Source organism: Apteryx mantelli, chromosome 10 (genome assembly GCF_036417845.1).
Source record: "Apteryx mantelli isolate bAptMan1 chromosome 10, bAptMan1.hap1, whole genome shotgun sequence".
In the NCBI taxonomy this organism is placed as follows: Eukaryota; Metazoa; Chordata; class Aves; order Apterygiformes; family Apterygidae; genus Apteryx; species Apteryx mantelli.
The window spans coordinates 5,281,243-5,301,326 of NC_089987.1; the positions used below are offsets into that span (position 1 = coordinate 5,281,243).

General features: G+C 38.9%; 1 protein-coding gene across 3 annotated transcripts in view; it reads right to left on the bottom strand.

Moving 5' to 3' along the window:
* The window catches only part of CDH13 (cadherin 13), a 534,614-nt gene that overhangs the window by 441,280 nt on the left and 73,250 nt on the right, over positions 1-20,084 (bottom strand). The window lies entirely within an intron of this gene.

Here is a 20,084-nt window from a genome sequence, read left to right on the forward strand (position 1 = left end):
TTTGGACGTCGGCTGTGTCAGTACTTTCCGAGAAGGAGATGTGTCTGCTTCATCCGATTTCTGACGGTATGAGTTGACTTTGAGATCTGGGCAATCTAAATAGGCCACGAGTTGACTTGTGAAAGTCTGGCGCAGAAGCCTCACATAATAAGGATGCAGCAGACAGACAGGGACCTCTGCTCTTGGCAAAATAATTACAGGACACAGGCTTGGCCTCGCCGCGAAACAGGACGTTTTATTCTGGTTGTGCAGTTCCAGACACTTTCTTCTTTTCAAGATGTTAGACAAGATGTCAAATCTGTCACCACACTGAGAGTTTTTAATTATCTTTTAGAAGCACAATCCTTCTTGTAATTTATTTTTCTCAAAGAAACTTCTCCTATTGAACCAGATATCTATCTCGTTAAAACAATTTCTGTTGAGGTTCTTCACTTTAGGAAAAAAAAAAATCTTGAAAAGTAATCTTGGAGAAAAAAAAGGCCAAGCAGAGATTTGCGTTGAAGGTAAAGACTGTTGTTCAAAGCAAAATACACTCTGGATTTAACCACCATGTAGATTTCCTATTTTTGGATATAATTAAAGGGTTAGCTGCCTTAAGAAATAAAGCAACTAAATACATGGAAAATAACGCTTAAAGTGTCATACTTGTAGAATTCAGATTATACATATATTTTAAGTGGATCTGTGAAATATTTATACTGAGTAACGAGAAGATGATCATTCGCCCACCACTTAAGGAAAAAAAACGCATTATTGAAAGAATATGACAATTACGCAGCAAACATCATTTGCTCATGTAAACCTGAAGGGCTGGGAGTCTGCGGAAAGCAAGCCAAGGAATGCTAAAGATGCCCTCTCCCCTCACAAGCAGAATCAAAGTCTCCCATCACCTACTGCTTTCCAGCCACACAGAGTGAAGAATCATTTTTAATATCCTGACAACTTGTCTTTCTGAATTCTATTACTGGTAGCTATAGAGAAGTGTCACTAGTTCAGATAGCTGCCATGCAAGTTCGGTCACTGGGCTAGAGCTACGCTCCCAAAGAGGTATTAAGCCAGTGAAACACTTTATTTTTATTTATTTATTAAGTTAATAAAACAGCGCACACATGCTGGTGACCTTGAGCAACCTCAACATTTGCACTGAAAGCAGCTCACACAGAACATGGATCGGAAAGCAGAAGAGGACAACAGTTTCATGCCACAGCACAGGGGAAATTAAAAAAGTCCTGATGTTAAAGTACATCTCATCTCAAAACCAGGGCTCCTCTACCTGCTCCTCTCTGCTGTCAACAGAAAGCTGGTCTCTAAAATAACCTTCCACAGAATTACAAAATCTTTGTGTCCCTTACGACTCCTCCAGACCCAGTGCCCGAAGCAACTCCATTCGGACTGGCCACATCCTCACTGTGGACATGATTTTCTCACCCCGCTTTTACTGTAAACACTCTCTTACGTATCAGCCCTATTTGTATTGGACCTGTTTTCTACTATCGTAAACATACAAGCTGCAGAACATTAATTGGGTCTTGCACTGTTCTCATGGTGCGAAAGACTCTTCCAACAGAGATGTAAATGGTGCAGATACTTGTGAAAACCATCTGCCCAGGTAGGAATTTTACACACACAAAATGCACACAAATCTCATTTCATCGTGCATCGTATTCTGTAAGACCACATTCTACCTTTAACTTCATGAGAGTAATTTTAAATGCAAAGAAATCAACCTAAAACCCCACTAAAGAAGAGTCAAAATAGCTATGACACACAGTTTTAATGAATAAGACTGATAATTCTGAAAGCTCAAAAATCATGAATCTCTTCCTGAGCAATGAGATTTTCTTTTCCTAAAGCGTTAGTTGGGGGGAACTTATTATTATTCTTTTGACTCATTTATTTGGAAGTATATATAAGAATTTATGCTTCCGAGCTTTTCTTTGAAAACATGAGGACTAGAAATTTGCTTTTTGCATATGAAAACTTGAGATTTTCATATAAAATACTGTGATCTTAAGAGCTGAAAACTGAGAAGAGAAAGCAATCAGAATAATGAGAACTTCCAAGACTGAATTAAATTGCACATGACAAAGTATTTTTATCATGCAGATTGAGAACTCTGAATCTTAAAGTCTTTTCTATCTTCAGGTGCTGCAAAACTAGATCCAGAGAATGGCTAGGGAGGGAGCCAATATAAAAGAAAAAAACATAAGCAATAAAGCAGCACAGTCGCGCTGACTTGCAGGGAAGTGATGAAATCCTACCTTCACTGAAGTCAATAAGAACTTTTTATTGATTTCAGGATTTTGCTCAATATTTAAATCAAGGAGTTATTTAAAAGAAATTAACAGAGGGATGCTTAAACAGAATAACAAGAACACTTACAAGTGAGGTTCTCATTTTGCATTCTGCAGACTCTAATTAGAGTCAGCAGGTCCTAAGGCACTTGTTTCATCAAATCACAAACAGACTGGACAAAGTTCTGCTTGTCTTCTGTATTTTTTTAACATCAATTGACACAAAAAATTTAAAAGCTTGCTAATTATGCCAATCGGAGGATAAGTTATGCAAAGGTATTTTAGCATTGCATAAAGGTATTTTGAATTATTTATCACTGAAAGTGATTAAGTTAAATAAAATACAGCTCCTCTGCAAATGCTTTGATTTCTAGTGTGCTATGATTTGGCAGAACTATTTGTTCAATATTTTCATTTTGGAGGGAAAGTTTTCAGTGTTTTAGGATTCAACCTCTCTTCATCAGGAAAGGGGTTCAGAAAAAATTATTCTGAACCTCTGCAGCTCTACCTCACAATCTGATAGTGAATTCAAGTCATTTTTGTAAGAAATGCTATTAAGATCTGGCACCGAGATTCTTCAGGGATGATAAATATCCTTTTAAAGGGCCTACATATCCATTTACTGCCTAGTTCTTTCCTAAATATGAGCATCACACTTGGGATACTGAAGGGTGGGTTATGAAAATGCAAATTAGAATGACTTTATTGGCTCAAATGAATTCAGTTCTCTTGTCACAAGGCAGTACAACTGTGCTAGGCTGCCATTAACTGGAAGCAAAATATGACAAACTTTCACAAGACTATCTAGCACAGGGAACTTCCACAAAGTGCTCGCAAAAATAATGTATGTTTATTATAAGAGTTTTATCATGCATTCAGTAAAAGCGTGCATCTTCCATAATGCTGGAAATCTCATTAATTTTGAGGAGTGATTTGCCAGCATGTACATTTGGACAGGTACTTCACTTCTCAAATTCAAGTTCTGGAAGAGGCATGATCAGGTGGTTAATATGGTCTCAGGGTCCATGTAGACCCCTAAGTGACTCTGGAGTCCACACTGTTTAAGGTCAAGAATGATAATATGGGAAAGAAAATATGAGAGCAGTTCCATAGCACCTTCATCCGAAGGTAGGGTTGTGCTGCTTCCGCTCCCCAGGAGCTGCTCTGTCTGAAAGGCAATCACTTTTCCCACTCTTTCCAGTCACATCTGCTCGCTGAATCGAGTCACCAGGTAGCTGTATGAAAGCTAGTCCCCAGAAAACACTGTAGTTGGGAAAATGTGAGTGGGTGCAAGACCACCACAGCCTGTACTTAATCTGGTTAAGTTGTAATGAAACACTACCCTAAAATTGAGCTTTTAAATAAGGAGGGTCACGTTCAGTAGTATCAGGCATCGGACAGCTTCTACAAAAGTCAATATGACTTCAGCAGCCCAAAATAACCAAGGCCTTGGAGAGATATCCAAGTATAATCGAGAAACACTTGCCTAAGGCTGGCATCTGAGGTTATGACATTACTGATCAGAGGTTATGCCTGCAGAATACATTGACTTACCTGGGCTAGCCTTGCGTTCAAACAGAGCAGGCAAAGACTTCATCTACACTGCAAAAAAGCAGCACGCAGCAGAGGTACCAGGGCTAGAAGGAAGGTGCCAGCATGCTGTTATGCTTGGGTAAAAAAAGCTGCTGAGAAATCCCTAGCACTCAAAGATATATCATTTAATCGTTTTGCCCCATTGACCTCAGAGAAATAACACACCTTATTATACCACTTTTGAGATGCAAGCAAACTGTCCCTGAACATATCTTGATACTGCAAACACATCCGGCTTGCTCAGAAGCCAGAGATCACTGAGCAAGGTAGTCCAGGCAAGGGCTGCACAAGTGTTACTGCAGGCATACTAAATTCACCAGGTCCCCGAGTATTTTCTTACACTGAAACTCTTACTATCACACTTTCCATGCATCAGAACTTCAGCTAGCTTAGCTAAAGCATGCTTTGTTACAGGAGCCTATAAAAACCTAATATAGGCCTGAAAAGAACTACCTTGGTCAAAATCTACTCTTCAGCTGTCACAAGCAGGCATAACATATAGTCTCCTGATGAAGATTACTTGATCCTGATCAAAAGTAATTCCTCCTGCATGCCACAGTTCTGGAGCTTCATATTGATGACCTTTTCATAACTTCCAGAATAAATCTGCTCATGATCAATTTATAGCCATTTATTCCTGTACAAGTTTGTCTCCTAACTTGAACCCTTCTCCTCTCTCAGCCTGCAATTTCCTAGGCTAAACAGACCAAGCTCTGTTACTCTAGTCCTACAGAACCCGTCCCTTCGGCCATCTTAGAGACCTCTCATCATGCCTGCACCACATACGCATCATTTGCATATGTGCAACGTGCATGAAAAAATCCAGATGACTGCTCTCCAGGGCCTGATAAGTGATGTTATTTCCTTAAACCAGAACAATGTTACCTAATGCTTCCTAACATCCTGCTTCCCTTTTAAAAAAGGGGGAAAAAAATCACCACCCAAGCGGATCCCAATCATTATGAAACTAATACACACACACAGCTGAAAAATTTGACAGCAACGTAGTACTGCTTCATTCAGCTACAACAGTGTTAAGCAGCTTTTGCAAACAGGGTCAGGATTAATCTTTATGAAACAAAAACACAGGTTTAGCAGTGCATGAAGGCTTGCATCCATATCCTTTTGACCAGCAAGAAGCAGCTCTGCTTGCAAGCAACAGACCCATCTTACAGTGCCAAGCCCAAGCTCAACCTGGCCTCTCAGTGGAGCTTTGCAGTTGATACTCAGGATTTGCTGGGAGAAGATGGTTTCCAGGCTCTAGATGACTTGGGTTCACATGGCTCAGAGCACAGCATCAACTTACTGTTTCGTTTACGTAGACATTGTGCACCGTCCATGCTTTAATCTAGACAATAGCCATCCCTATTCATTAGATATTTTAGTGATTAATAACAGAGGGCCAAAATGTGTTAACTCTTGCTTGAAATGAGTAATATTTTAAATTACTCAACTATTTACCAAGTAAATACGCACCCATCATGATTAATTGCACCATTTAACAAGCAAGATTCCTCAGGCAAAGGATGGGTTGAACCCCAAGGTTATTTTTTGTTTATTTTTAGCCATTATGAAAAAAGTAATCATGTTTTCCTGAAACACATACCACTGGAATGAGATTACAACTGGTTAGCCTATTTAGAGAAGCTGCATAATAAATTCATTTTACAGGGCACAGAATAACCCAAATGAGCCATTCAATAGCACTACTGTACCAGCGAAAGAGGCATAAAGAAGAAACATTGAAAGTCAAAGGCCTGTTCTGGTTATACTGCAAGAGATGGAATTACCCAGACCTAAACTGCTTTACAACAATAACCAGTTTGAAGATCTGTTTATACCAAACATTTTAGTTATTTATCACCTAGTGAACTAAGCAGGTTAATCCTGTTTTCCAGCTGTAATGACTTCATGAAACACTTAGATGAATGAAAGTATGGATCTAAATATATTCAGAACTTTTTAAACATATTTATAGCCCTTCACATGTAGTTGCATGGGGCAAAGTCATTATTCCACACATGAAAATACTGATGTGGCAAAAGCCATTAGAAAAAAAAAATTAAAGTCATATTTCTTACAGCAGAGAATGGTTTTCAGATAGGATGTCTTGAAACTATACGGAATATGATATATGTTTAATTTCCCAACAGTGTGATCATTATCAAAAAAGGTACAACCTTCCATCTATCGTTTTCTTTATACTCCACAATGTTATAAAATAAAGCAATTATTACTACACCACAAAACTGAACTTTGCATAACATTGCACATCTGTCTTTCGCAGTGGAAAACTAAAACTGAAAATGAGTTAGGCATGCTAACTACCTATGCGTTTCTGCAACATTAGGTACTGGAGTACCATCGAAAAATGTAAACGGTAGGTCTCAATCATGGAACTGGGACAGAAGTATGCTTCCAGGTTACATCAGTACCTCTGCGGAGTCACCATTCGCTCGCTCCAGCTTGCACTGAAGCCAACGTGAGTTCTCTTCCAGGCTTCATTATGCCCGCAGCCACAGCCTCTCAATTTGGAAGAGCAAGCTTTAATAGATAAGGCCCTTCTTAGGGACACTGGTGCATAAAGTTGCTTTATAGAATATTCTTTAGCCAGGGCATGATAAATCCTCAGAAAAGAGGAGTTACTGTCTGAAAAGCAGACTGCTTGATGAAGAAATGTCTGTCCTATTTCCAGGAAATAAAGAATAGGGTATGTGTATCGGGGAGGTTTTTTCCACTCCAGTCACATGAGCTTAGGAGCATGAATCATTTCAGGATGCAAGATAAACTTAAGTAATTTCTTTCAGAGAAAGTTTTTCTTTTCAGCTCAGAAAAGCGCAAAATACTATGAAATAAAAAAAAAAACAAACCAGAGACTGCTCATTTGCATGCTAACTTTTGCTTGCAGGATAGAGAGAAACTTTAAAACATGGTATAGTGAACAAATGGCTGGCCCGCCCCTCATAAGAGTTAATTTAAGTCTTCATTAGGTGTAGAGATCGCAGCCATTGGAATTGCAGCCAGTTGTCCTAGACAGCGCACCACACTTGCACATATTGTCTACTTTATGATCATCTCAAGCCACAGAATAGAGTTTCTAGGAAGGAAAATGGAAGTAGATTAGCTTTCACTTGCCTGGTCAAGCTTTGCTAAGGGACACTTCTATAGATCGTAGAAGATCAACGTATTGAGCTGAGCTACATAATTACACTACAGTAAATTAATTGCAGCCCTTTTGCACTCTTTTACCCCCATATGTATGCCTGTCAAAATAAAGCATCACTATCCCTAGTTAATCCTGATGACAGATGAACAACTGCAAGAAGCTAGAGTTTTAATAAAAGATAACTGATTAACCTTTAAATAACTACCATGGCAGGGGGTGAGGGAGAAGAGGTGCTCAAAGGGAATTGAGGGGAAAAATATATATATATACACACACACACACACACACGCACACACCCCTACACCTTTAAATTGTTTGTAACAGTGACCAAGTATTTGATAGATGCAGAAGAAACATAGTATAAGTTAATGTTTTTATTTCAGCCAAGAATCCAATTCCAAAACTGATTAAAACAGAAATCTGTTTAAATAATTTTAATATTGTTCAATGCTATATTTTTCAAGTGGTTGTCTTTTCACCTGGTAAAGAGCGTTAGCTATTATGGATAGACCAGCTACCATATGTGTGCGTGAGGGGAAGAAAAAAAAAAGTTGTCTTTTTGGCAGTGGGGGCTACTAACCTGAGGAACATTTTTTAAATGAATTGCAAGAATACAGTCAAAAAAATTAAACAACTTGTACCAACTCTTCCGACTTTAGAGAAAACACGCCCGGGGAAAGACAGCAAGTAGTTGAACATTTTTGAGCACATCGCAATATAGCAAAAATCTCAACACAAGGGAGCCTGTAAGCTGTAAACAACAATGTTACATCCAGAATGACCTTTCCAAAGAAATAAAACCCATTACTGCTAGGTACATGATAACTATTAAAGATCAACACTTAGGAGACAAAGCAAAAAACCCCACTGTCTGGTAAATTAATTAGAACATAAATAATATGAAATTAAGACCTTGGTCTATAACCCTATCTCTTATAATTGCTTGCCATTTAAAAGCCAAATGAAATCTTTTCTGTAAAGGATACAGCTATTGACTCCATGTGTCAAAGAACTTTTTGACATGTTGAGAATGAGATTGGATGAGTACTTGAAAACACCTTAGTAACACCATATTGAAACCATAAATGTTTTTGTTTCTTTACAGCAGAAATTTCTTTCAACCATCACTGAATGATGCTACTGGCAAATATTGGAAGTTAATAGTTAAAATTTTCAGGGGCTGTTTGTTGGTTGTAGAACCAATCACCATAGAAAATACTGGATAAGTTATGTGAACCCATGAAAACGTGAATTCTTTTTTTTACAGGAAGCAACAGCCATCAATCCTGAGGCATAAGGACCTACATATCTTTGGAAGCTCCATGTCATCTATGACCCTATACATCTATGTTTTCATGTTAATTGCCACATTTCTAAGCAAGATTTTAACAACACACAGAGAAGCAGGCACTCAGCTGCCATAAATCAACATTTTCCATTATTTTACACCACAGTATGCTTTATACCTGGCAATTAGTATTCAAGTCATTAGCATTTTCATAGTTAATAAATCTGACTATGGAATCAGATGTTTCTGTAATGCAGTCCTGTTTGTCTAGAAAGAATCAATACATCAACATAATAATCCTCTTTTCTGGAAAATAATAGTAAAAAAAAATAGGAAATTGTTTCGTAGCTTGTAGGTTTTCTCCTTTCTTACAAGCTTTCTCCTACGGACATATGCTTATTGCCGTTTCCTTGCTTTTCCCTCCTATCTTCTTTAGCCATTCTAAGACTGTTTTTTCCCCGGCATGGACTTTTCCACCACACCGAGACCAGAAAAGCTTCTCGACACACATCGCAGTTGACAGTCAACTTTCCACGGGGACTCTGTTTTAGCCAGGGGCTCCTTCGGTTCCAGATCTGGGGCCATCTGAAGTCTATTTCTTGTCATAGATACAGGCTGAAGAGGAATTCCAGTGTTCAAGCTATTTGCTTTCAGAGATACATATTTACTTGTATTTTATCCGAGCTACACATGATAATGAAAATACTGGGAATTCCTACTCTAGGGTATATGTAGTTGATCATGGAACATCCTACCATTACTATTTGTAACTAGTGTTAATTTGTTTGCACATTTATAAATTCAGAATTTTTTGTTAAGTAAAGCTGTTCAATTTGTACATAAAATAAGAAATCTTAAGGAACAAATTCAAGTATGCAATAATTTAAAGGCACTTTTCATTGTACATAGCAATTTAAAATTACTGGAGCACTTCAATTTTTTTCCATAAGTGTTTCAGTCTGGAAGTGATTGGGGTTCTGTGCTTGCACAGTGTAAAGCAATTTAAAATTATTCAAGTGCTTCAAATTTTTTATAGGTACTTCTCTTTGAAAATGATTGGGGTTCTGATCATGTTCAGTATTGAACAATTTTAAATTATTCAAATGCTTGATTTTTTTTTTTTTTAATCAATGCTTCACATTTGGGGCTGAATTCTGGGATAATATAGGATAGTATGAGGCAGTTTAAATTATACAGACATTTTATATTTTAACAATCTTTCATCTCCTACACAAGAATTTCAGTTTGCAAGGGTGAAAGCATAAAGCACTACACCTCAAAATAAATTGGCATTATGCAAAATCAGAATCAGAATTTGTCTTTTTAAATACTGTAAGAGACCCTTTTTCAGAATCAAATTTTCACGTCTTACTACATAATATGAAGCACGAGCATTTTAGAAGCCACATTTTCTCCCAAGTAAATAAAAGTAAATACTTTCCAAGGAAGAAAAAGTCTAAAGCAGTTTTATGACTCTATGAAAAATAAGAAGGATTTAGCCCTACAGCATTTGGTTAATCCATCTTCATCTCAAGCAGAAGTTTAAGTTCCTTGCAGCACAAACAGGCACGTTCCACAGCTCCCAGTTCAAGGTTATTGGTATTAGTTAGTACAACATGTAGGAAATTCAGGTTGCACTTTGGTAACATCGTTCCTACTTTTGCAGTACTGGTACAGGAAAACCTGTTTTGATTTTTTTCCCCACACCATTAAGGGAATTATCTTGCTAAACAGTCAAGAACATCCACTGCTCTTAAGCCTTTCCCTGCGAGAGGAGAGGCAATTAAGGGGGAAATGTTTAAAAACAGCACTGGAAGTGTTCAGATGGAGAATTGAGAAATCTAGCTGACAGAGAAGTCATATTAGTGAGCCCTCCACTTTATTTTCTTGGTGTCCATCATTAAGAGTGTGCCAAAATACCTACGTTTACTGCCAGACACAGCAGAAATTCTATGCAAGTATTTCCATACTTCCCACAGAAACATTCAGTGAATATTAATGTAATCTAACCTCTGTATTAAAATGGGGCATCCTAAAAAGAAAAACTAGTTAGACTAATTGCTTCAAAAGAGTTTAAAGATGTTGCCTTCATACTTCACCTTTTGCTTTCTAACACAAATGGTATCAATGAAATTGGATAATTTTTCTCCAGAGAAAAACAACTCTGTGTTCTACTGCACATTCATTTGAAATGGTAGCGGCTAGTCCTTAAAGACATTTTATTGGCATGCCTAACTAATCATAGGCTTTTGATTCTGTCTCTCCAATTTCAATTAGCTAGTAAACACTGACATCCTCAACTGCATGACATAGAGCTCCCCTTTATCCAGAGTTAATCGTGTTCACTGCAGCTATTCCCCAGGCTGAGGTTTCAGAGTTCCTAGCTTCTGTAAATCCTTGGCATTAAATCTTTTGATTCAGAAACAAAAATACTAAGATATCTTATCACTCAAAAACATGCGTCTTGGGTTCAGGAAGGACTGTTTTCCTCTCTCCCAATAGCCATCTGCTATGCCCCACGTACAGATTCAACTTGAAAAACCAGCACTAAACTCATCTGAAATATTTTGCTTAAGTAGAACTTCCGATTATTGTAATTAAAGAAGCTAAAGAGAAGCTGTAATTAGACTGAGTGTCCGACAAATATTAATCAGCAAAGTAGTACTCCATTATTAAGAAACAGCTATTCACAGTCAGTTCTCTTATGAGAAACAAGATTAGGAACTGAGCCAAAGTGAACCAGAACACACAGCAAATTAGGCTAAGGCCCAGTTTTAGTTTATGAATGCTTTGGCCTGTTTTATTTATTTTGTATTGCCATTAAGGTGGAGATGGCATAGCCAGGCTTTGGGTTGGGATCCTAGATGTGCCAGCTAGTGCCAACACTCCCATCCACAAGGGGGGATTTCACCTCGCCGGCACTACCGAGACTAGCTCGGCCCACGCACCCTGGCAAGCCGCTTAACCTCCCAACGTCCACCAGCTGCAAAATCAAAACAGTTTGATTAAAGTAAATCGCAAAGCCTCTCTGCAAAGCATGTAGGGGTTCTGAAGTGCTCTGACATCCTGAGGAAGGAGCACTGTATAAATGCTGAGAAACACTGGCTGCTTGAGGAGTTGATCAGTAACGATTTTGAGCATGCAAGAGAGAAAGGATCATGTCAAAAGCCTGGAAGTCTCTGAAAAGCTAGGCCCTTTTTTCAGCTTCTCGTTACACCCTCTCCCTGCATATTGGTTAAAAAAAAAAACTGTAGCAGTCTCATAAGTCATCTCATTGTAGCCCCTAAGGCCAGTTCTAGAGCTTTCATCTTTTGCTGGAAGTCTAATTCTCTCTATCATGCAAAGATACTGTTGTGTAGGAGAACAAGACTGAACAGACTAGAATCTAAAAGGAATAAGCATCAGAGATTTAAAGTAAGATACTATCTTTCTGTCAAAAAGTTATTTCTAAGCTGCCCTAGCAAGCTCAGGCACACGGTGACACAGTGCAAGACCACAAGTTTATTTTGAGGAAGAATCTCCAATACAAGGGCTTACAGGAAAACAAGTATATGCATCAACTAATCAAATCTCTGTCCTTTCCACTTATCAGTTATTTTACATAGATTAAGATGAAGCAATAACCTGTGCTAATCCAGTTTTCTACTTCTGTCCAGAAGAATCTTCTTTTTTAACGGCATGTTGAATCAACCACCTGCACTGTTACAAACTAGACTTAAAAGCAAGAGTTCCTCTAACCTACAGTGTGGACATAATATAAGACAATGATTGTATTGCTTTTGCATGCACCACCCTTAAAGACAGGAGTTTTTGTTAAAAGAAGGAAGGAAGAAAACATGCACATCATGCAATACTCAAAAAAAAAAAAAGGCAGCACAATACTGGGTTTCAGACTTTTAAGCTAAACAGGTGTACTTATATGTAGATACTCAAACACCAAGCATGATAACCAAACTCCAGCACTCAGAACGTTCTTTATGTAATACTGAAGTGACAAGCAAACCAAGCACACTGTCCACACCTTCCACTGGAATTGCCTTTTATGCATGATGAAATGCAGCTCTTCCAGTAGCTCATGTATACTAACATGTTACTTTTTTCCTTTTGCACTTGTTAGTGCTTTGACAACAGCAAATGCTTCATTAGTGACTTTCATAAAATCAGTGTTAATATACAAAATTGAAGGATCAAACTCTTGAGAGAGGTTTATACTCAAAGCAATAATACGTTTCCAGCTCACACAGGTCATGATTTAAATATTTGAAGTAGCTGAGCTACATTGTAGGAGACAATGGAAGTTTTGAAAAACAAAGCCATAATGCTAATGAGATGATTATGTTCACTTCTGCCAACAACAGAATTAGAAATCCCTTATTGTGTCCACTGGCTACAGAAATAAAGGCCACGTAGCAACAGGAACAAATATTACATAGAGCAGATGGAGAATGAGAAAATGTTTGGTCAGATGTCAGTGAAACCACTCATTTTGCTACTTTCTTTCAAAAGTAACTGGAATCCAGAAAGCCAGGCACAGTAGATTTTTGCAACAGGCATATAGTAGTAGAAAAGTTCCTAAACAGATGAGATTGCTACTATAATTTATTCTCCTGTAGAAAAATAAGAAAGCATTTGCAATCTCTTTTGAGCCAACAGGTGAAGAACCTAAAGGAAGAACTTGGTGAAAGCCAGACAAGTAGCTTGAGGGGGAAGCACAGCCATAACAGAGATGACTTGAGAGAGAAGAGGGCGGGGGGAGACAAAAAATCTCAGGCTTGCTTGGGAAGCCCACAGAAGATGTTATACGAATGTTACACGCATGATAGTTTTTATGTTCAGCACCACTAAATAGCGTGTCAATGTTATGGGCTGCTTGCTTTTCTTTCCAAAATAACCACATCAGTGTTTCTTGGCACGTAACTTTTGTTTCACTAATATAGTCCATTTTGTTACCATGCTCAAAAATTGTTAAAGAGGGTAATGAAGAGGGGAATTTTTTCTTTTTTGTAGCTTGCTCTAGTCAGCTTAGCCCATGGAGAATTCTCCTGCCGACCTACAAGGGTGAAAACCTGGTCCTCTTCAAAGTCTCATCTGCGATGCAGCCAGAATCCCATCACATTTATTTTTATTTAAATTGTGTGCCTTTTTACTTGGCAATTTGCTTCTTGTCATTAGCTGCCTCCCTATGCCCTAGATTTGGTTTCTCAGTTTGCTGCTTTGGCTTCCACTCCGGCTCCCTTATCCCACAGCCCCGATGCTGCCAGTATTATCAGACAGTTCAAAGGGGCACGTGTGCATGAATTCCCTCCACAGCCCTGACAAAGACAAAAGCATCCATTTCACTGTAAGTAGCGTTCAGCTGCCAGCTATAAAAATGCAGGTGGCCCGTGTGCTTACAGCAAGCAGCTTCAGAGAGGAGTGCGTGCAAGTACGTACACAACCATGTTTGCGGCTCAAGTTTCTACTGGGAATCGCGCTACAATCGAGAGACTACAGAGAGACTAATGCGCTTTATAACCTTCACCTCCACAATATTAACTCATTCCGAAATTTAGTGCGACAACGCATTAAAGTCTGAATAGCTACAAATTATTTAACTCTTTAGTAGACACCCATCGCTAACTAAATATAAGTATAAATACAGAGAGAAATCAGTATATTGAGAAGTCTTACTTTAGTTAAAATATCAAGGGAAAACTTTGTCAGGAAGAAAATTCCTATTGAATAATGGATACCAATCCTGCTGCCTGTGGAAAGCCTATGGAATAAACAATGAAGTCAATATCTTTATGGTAGGTCAACATTAAAGCGCAGTGACAGAGGAGCAGGAGACCATTTGAAACTAACAAAAATTAAATTAGGATTAGAGATTATATTGAACTGTTTTTCCCCCCACAACCAAGCATGAAGATGAATAAGACCTCAAAAAGTAGAAATAAAACAAAACTACCCAATTCTGTTAATATTAATGCTGTTTGTTGTGGCCTGTTATGCATAAATTAGAATATTCTATTAAAAAATTGAAATGCAATTTTTCCTCCAGTGAGCAGTATTACTGTTTTAGGAGGTATACTGGGACAGCCAAAACCAAAGCACTTCTGTAGTTTTGAAATATGTGGGGAAAAATATGTCAGGAAGCACTGAAACATTTTGTTGGACCATTTTTGGACAAAATGCGCAGATAAAACATTCCCAGAGTGTTGCATCTCAAGTTTTTTGAGCCAAATTAAATGGTTTCTTTCATGTTACTTCAGTGTCATACTTCTCAGCTGCTCCTATTCGCTCTAGAAGCCAGCAATTTTGTTTCTCTTGTCCTCTGTGACAGGGTCTTCATCTGAACTATAACTCTCTGGACATGCTTCTGCCCTCCGACTGCATGGGAGAATGAGGGCAACGAGTGACGCACCTGAGCTGCAGCCTTAAGAGGCCACACAGCCTGTCAAGAAAACATAGATCACTATTAAACTGACACAAAAGAAAGTTCCTATTTGCTAATCTTTAAAACTGAAATGCGTCAAGGGGATATCATATGATCTAAGTTAATACATTCCAATTTAAAATTTCCAAATGGAGGGGCGGGGGGAAGCTTTGAAAGTTCCTGGTGACTAAACTACACCTTTCAGAGTAACGCAAAGTCAAGCTCTGCCAAGCCATGGAGACACTTCTCCATAGCCCAGCTGAGGTTAGGTACACCACAGCAAAAGATATTACTTGCTATACAGAGAAATAAGTGTTGAGAAAAGAGATGGGGGCAACAAGGAACAGAAAGAGGCATTTGCAAGATCAGGATCACATTCTGAACTCAAGCAGCGAGCAAGCTGCCTACATACAACTTTTCCAAGATAACAAAAACCAGACTTGTCACCTTTGTGTGGTTTCAACGTACTGAATCACATGGTAGTTTTGCAATGGTTACCAATGAAAACTACTCTTTAAAATTGTGATTTGAACTTCAGATCTACAGATGAGAAGCAAGCAAAGCTACAATACTGCCTCCGATTTACGTGACCTCATTTCTGCACAGCTATATTGTAAGCTACACTTTCATTACGCTTAAGTGAATGCTCACAGTGGATTCAAGCAGGCAGGCATTACGCCTGAACTCTGGAGGTATTGCAGGGTGCCTTCCTTCTCTATTATCCTCCTTAGCTTGTATTCCCCATTATATTTAGGGTTCCCTGTTGTGCCATAAAGAAAGCTGAATCTATCTTGAGCATAAATTAATGCAAAGCTATTGCAATGGTTTCTTGCTTCCCCTATGAATTCTCTCTACAACACACCTGTTTTAGACATGCAGTAATTATTTTGCTGTTACCTGCTAGAAGAAGAAAGGAAGCTTGATAGCAATGAATTGAACTTGCCCTTTGTCTTCTTTCATTGTATCTACCTACAGCGGACGGCACCAAAACGCAACTCAATTAAAAACAGCCCTCTTGTCATAATACGCGCAGAAGCTCTCCTCACACTGGAAGCAGGAAAGTTTTGCCATGACACTCCTTGTTGCATTTGACGAGTTTATTCAAAAGCAAATATTTCAGCGGGGAGGTCTGTCATTCTAGTCCTGCTCTTTATGTGAGACCAGCTAATGCAATTTCAGCTCCCTGAATTGAAGGGCCCTTGCCTCCAGATGGTCCATTGTGCCTTGCAGACAACAAGTGCTACAGGACTGACACCAAAAGAGAGACATTATGAGTATTTTCTTCCCATCACTAGCTTCCTTTTAGCACAGGGTTTACAGCTTCCCTGTTGATTCCTGTAATTCTGACAGGCATAGCGTAAGCCCGTATAATGCTATCCCTCTATAGGTCTTTCATATAATAACAACAGGAAGAGGGCAATTGTACTGAACAAGGTGGTAAACTTAAGTTACTCTTGAACTATTGAAAGACTGTTTAGAAGATGAAAGAAAAAAAGATTCAATGAATCAAGGCTCAGAAGAAATTGTAGGCTATTTGTACTTCCAGGACACAAACCTCAAATTGCAGTGTCATAGATTAGCCATATTTGTCCTGATTGGAGATACAGCAAAGCTGCAGGAACATCTCTGCAGGAGACACCAGGGCACTGAGAAAGACAAGGAGCTGGAGTAGCCAGGCGGGTGTGAGTATTACAGCCAGCTGAGGAAGAGAGTTGGAGAGACCCTCAAATAACTTTTGGCAGCAGTCTAAGAAGGTATGGTTATATCTGTTGCCTGCTGGGTCATGGGAAGAAAAGGCTAAGAAATAAAAGAAAATACACAAAACCTACTAACAGGCCAGACATTAACTTTTCCTGTTGCATTTGTTAATAATGGCTAACCAATAAGACAGTTTTGTTTGATTATGTATTACTATTTTCTGATCAGTACAGTGTGCTTTTTCATCTGGCCTCTGCAAATACTAAAGGAGTAAGCTTTGTCATGAAACTGTTAAGAGATTTTTTAATGCCTTTGGAAAATGGTAAAAAAAATGCAAAGTCACACAAGATGAAAAATAGTAAAAGAACAAGGGTGTTTTCATGTACAAATGCTATTAACAGATGAGATTTACATTTGGCTTTGCTTCTTAATATCAATTTAAATTATTTGACATGCTGTTTATTGCCCAATAGCAATATGTTTTCTTCCCACTATGATGTGTAACATATAAGCAGTATTTATCTAGATATTAGTCCTTTACCCATAAGCTACTGCCAGGAAATAAAGAGCTTTCCTTCTCACATGTGTAGTGCAACTATTAAGCTGTTCCACAGGAGTGCTGAGCATTTGCAATTTTCTCTAAAGTCAGAGGCTGTGGGTGCTCAGCAATTTTCCATGGCTGAGAGTCTCATGTCCACACAGCCCAGAGAATAAGCACTGCCCCAGAACAAGTCTACCACCTATGCCAAATATACCATGATTTGCCCAGAGCAACTGTGAATGAAGATGCTTGCTATCCGGGTAATGAAGTTACAGAGCATGACAGTCCAGAATTTTATTCTGCATACATTTACTCAGACATACAAGCAGTCACTGTATAAACCTTGCTAATACATTTTCTGGCTGCCAAAACCATGGGGAAAGCAATCTGTTCTACTCATCTTCTCCTTTACAGAGTGGATGATGTGTTATAAAGATCAAGATCAAAAACCTGATCACAAGTAAAACAGAAGATGACAATGATATTTAAGAAGTGGCATCACCACAGCTTTTCCTATTCAAACCACAGCAATCCGTTTCCTGAGCACGGAGCTGCGTTCATACTCCACGAACAGCTTGCACTCAGTGGGGTGGAAAGAAATGGTAGTATCACAAGTCTACAGAGAGAAAGATTATTATTCCCTAGGCCACCGGACAAATCTTCTTATGCTAAAGTACTGTAAGTGATCCCCTCCCTTCTCCGAAAGGAGAGAGTAATTGCTTCCAACTTGCCTGCCGTCAAAGCATGATGATGCATCCTTTTCTTCTGTACAAATTCATGTCATAATAGACACAGATAGCTGTTTGGATATGTCACTTCTCATCCACGTGCTATTTTCTTTACCTAGTGTTCAGGGATGGAAGAAAAGTCTACAGTACAGCACAAAAGCAAAGCAGGCAAAGGTGTGCGGCGATGCTAAATAGCAATAGAGATGTTCTTCCAGAGACTAGACTGCAGACTGCACCCTCCCTTCTTAAACATGTTAACTAATGTGAGCAAATTAACCACCTGGTCTCTATTCAAATTCTTTTCCAAACATTAATTCTCCTGCAAATCCTTTCTGTATTAATCTACTGTCAAAATAAGAAAGTCTGCACAACCTTGGAATGCAATTGTTATCAGATGATAATCTGGTGAGATATAGATATACACACACGAAGTATGTTGTTTTTCTAATTCAGAAAGGATAGAAAGATTGGCCTGTAATTAAGGCACTGTAGTCTAACTCAGAAAACTGGGTTACGCTCCCAGCGCACTCCTTTGCATTACCAAAGGTCTTTCAGCACCGCTGGCGGACTCGTGCCTGATGTCCGTGCGGTTTGGCTCTGCTCCTTTAGAACTTCGAGGCAATGGATGTAAGTGCTTCCTCCTGTGCCTGCCCATTCCCCACCTCCTTTATTTACCAGGGAATCCGGGGGCACAGAGATTATTGGAGTTGTCCCTTGACAGCGTACAGCCTCGTGCTTCCCCAGTCCCAGTCAGGCAGGAGAAGAATTCCTTGAGGCCACGTTCAGATTTTCTCCCTTTTATACAGCACACTGCCTCCGTTACAGTAAATCATCCCCTGAAACGGCAACTGACAGAGTAAAAACACTTTGAATAGTAGCATATTTACACCAGATGTGAACATAGGTCACCAGAAAGCTGTTCAGATTAAAACAGATGGAGAATCAATGAGGCAGAGAGCTATAGGAAAGCACTTCTGGATGGCAGAAGCGGCAACAGAGGCTGTGACTTGACTACGGAAAGGGAGAGACTGGGAGGCAACGCAGGGGAAAAGCCACCAGGGTCCTCGCCTTCCCCTCGCTACACCGACACGAGCTGCTTTTGTACCAAGAACTCAACATAACTGTTCCAAAACTTAGGGAAATCGATGGGAATCTGTCCAGAAATTGTAATGGGTTTTGGATCAGACACTTAGTAAAAAATTTCCTCATAATAATAATTTAAACAAAATTTATTACTCTCCCTTTCATGATTTTATAAGTATTCCAACATCTGTCAGTTTGCCAGGGGATAACAGTACACACATAAAATAGGCTATTTGATTTTACACCAATGCACAGTGGAACTGAGTTTGTGTGATACCTTCTATGCAGAACAAAACAAAAAGAATAAATGGATAGAAAAGGATCACAGATTGTAAGACTTGACAACGGAAAAACGAACAGAAACAAAGGCAAAGAACCATAGAACTAATCATTGCCAATATGAATATCTTTACGCTGAAAAGACTATCTAATATAGTGCGACTTGATCCAAACCCTACTAAAATTAATGAAAGTCTCTCCTTGAACTCTAATGTGTTTGGGCCAGGTCATTAGTTTCCAGGGCATGATAAGGATTCCTGGTGTGATAAGGATTCCTGGTATTCTTCCCATTGCCAGCACATTCATATCCTATAATTTCCTTCTTTTTTAAAGTCCATTAAGCTCTCTCCTCCCAGTTCTCTCCATTTCTTTTCAAAGTATTAAAAACAGTATTTGAGGGAACGTCTCTACTTGTTTCCATGCACTAACAGCATGATAGTAATCTACACAAAAAGAAATCATAGCATGTAAAGGAACGAAACAATAATGCCCAAGATGTGTTTCCTACTGTATTTGGCATAAAAACCACTTACTGCATTTTGACTTTTAAGTGACATGGCTCAACAAGGGTCCCCCAAGTATAAGTGCAGGCTAACAAAAACGAAAGAATTATCATTTGCAAGAACAGTCTTTGAAACAAGATACTACATTTAATTGGATAATGAAACACCAGCAGCTCCACAGGCAGTATTTTCCACTTCTATAAAGAACACTAAGACTTTTTTTTTAAATCTCTCTAAATGGGGAAAAAGTCTTCTTTACTTAAGCTTTAAATATTTTTTTTTTTCCTTCTCTCTCTTCCAACACTCATTGTCATGAAGATGTCCTCTGTCAATGTAATTTGATGACAACTTTCTTCACTCCTTAAAAGTGTTGCCTGGGTAGACACAGCAATCCCGCTGGGGAGATATCCAGCAGCCTGGAAAGCCTTCTCTGTCACTGAGAGCTTCCCTACCCACATCTCCTACACCAGAGCAGCAATCTGCTCAGCTGCAAGGT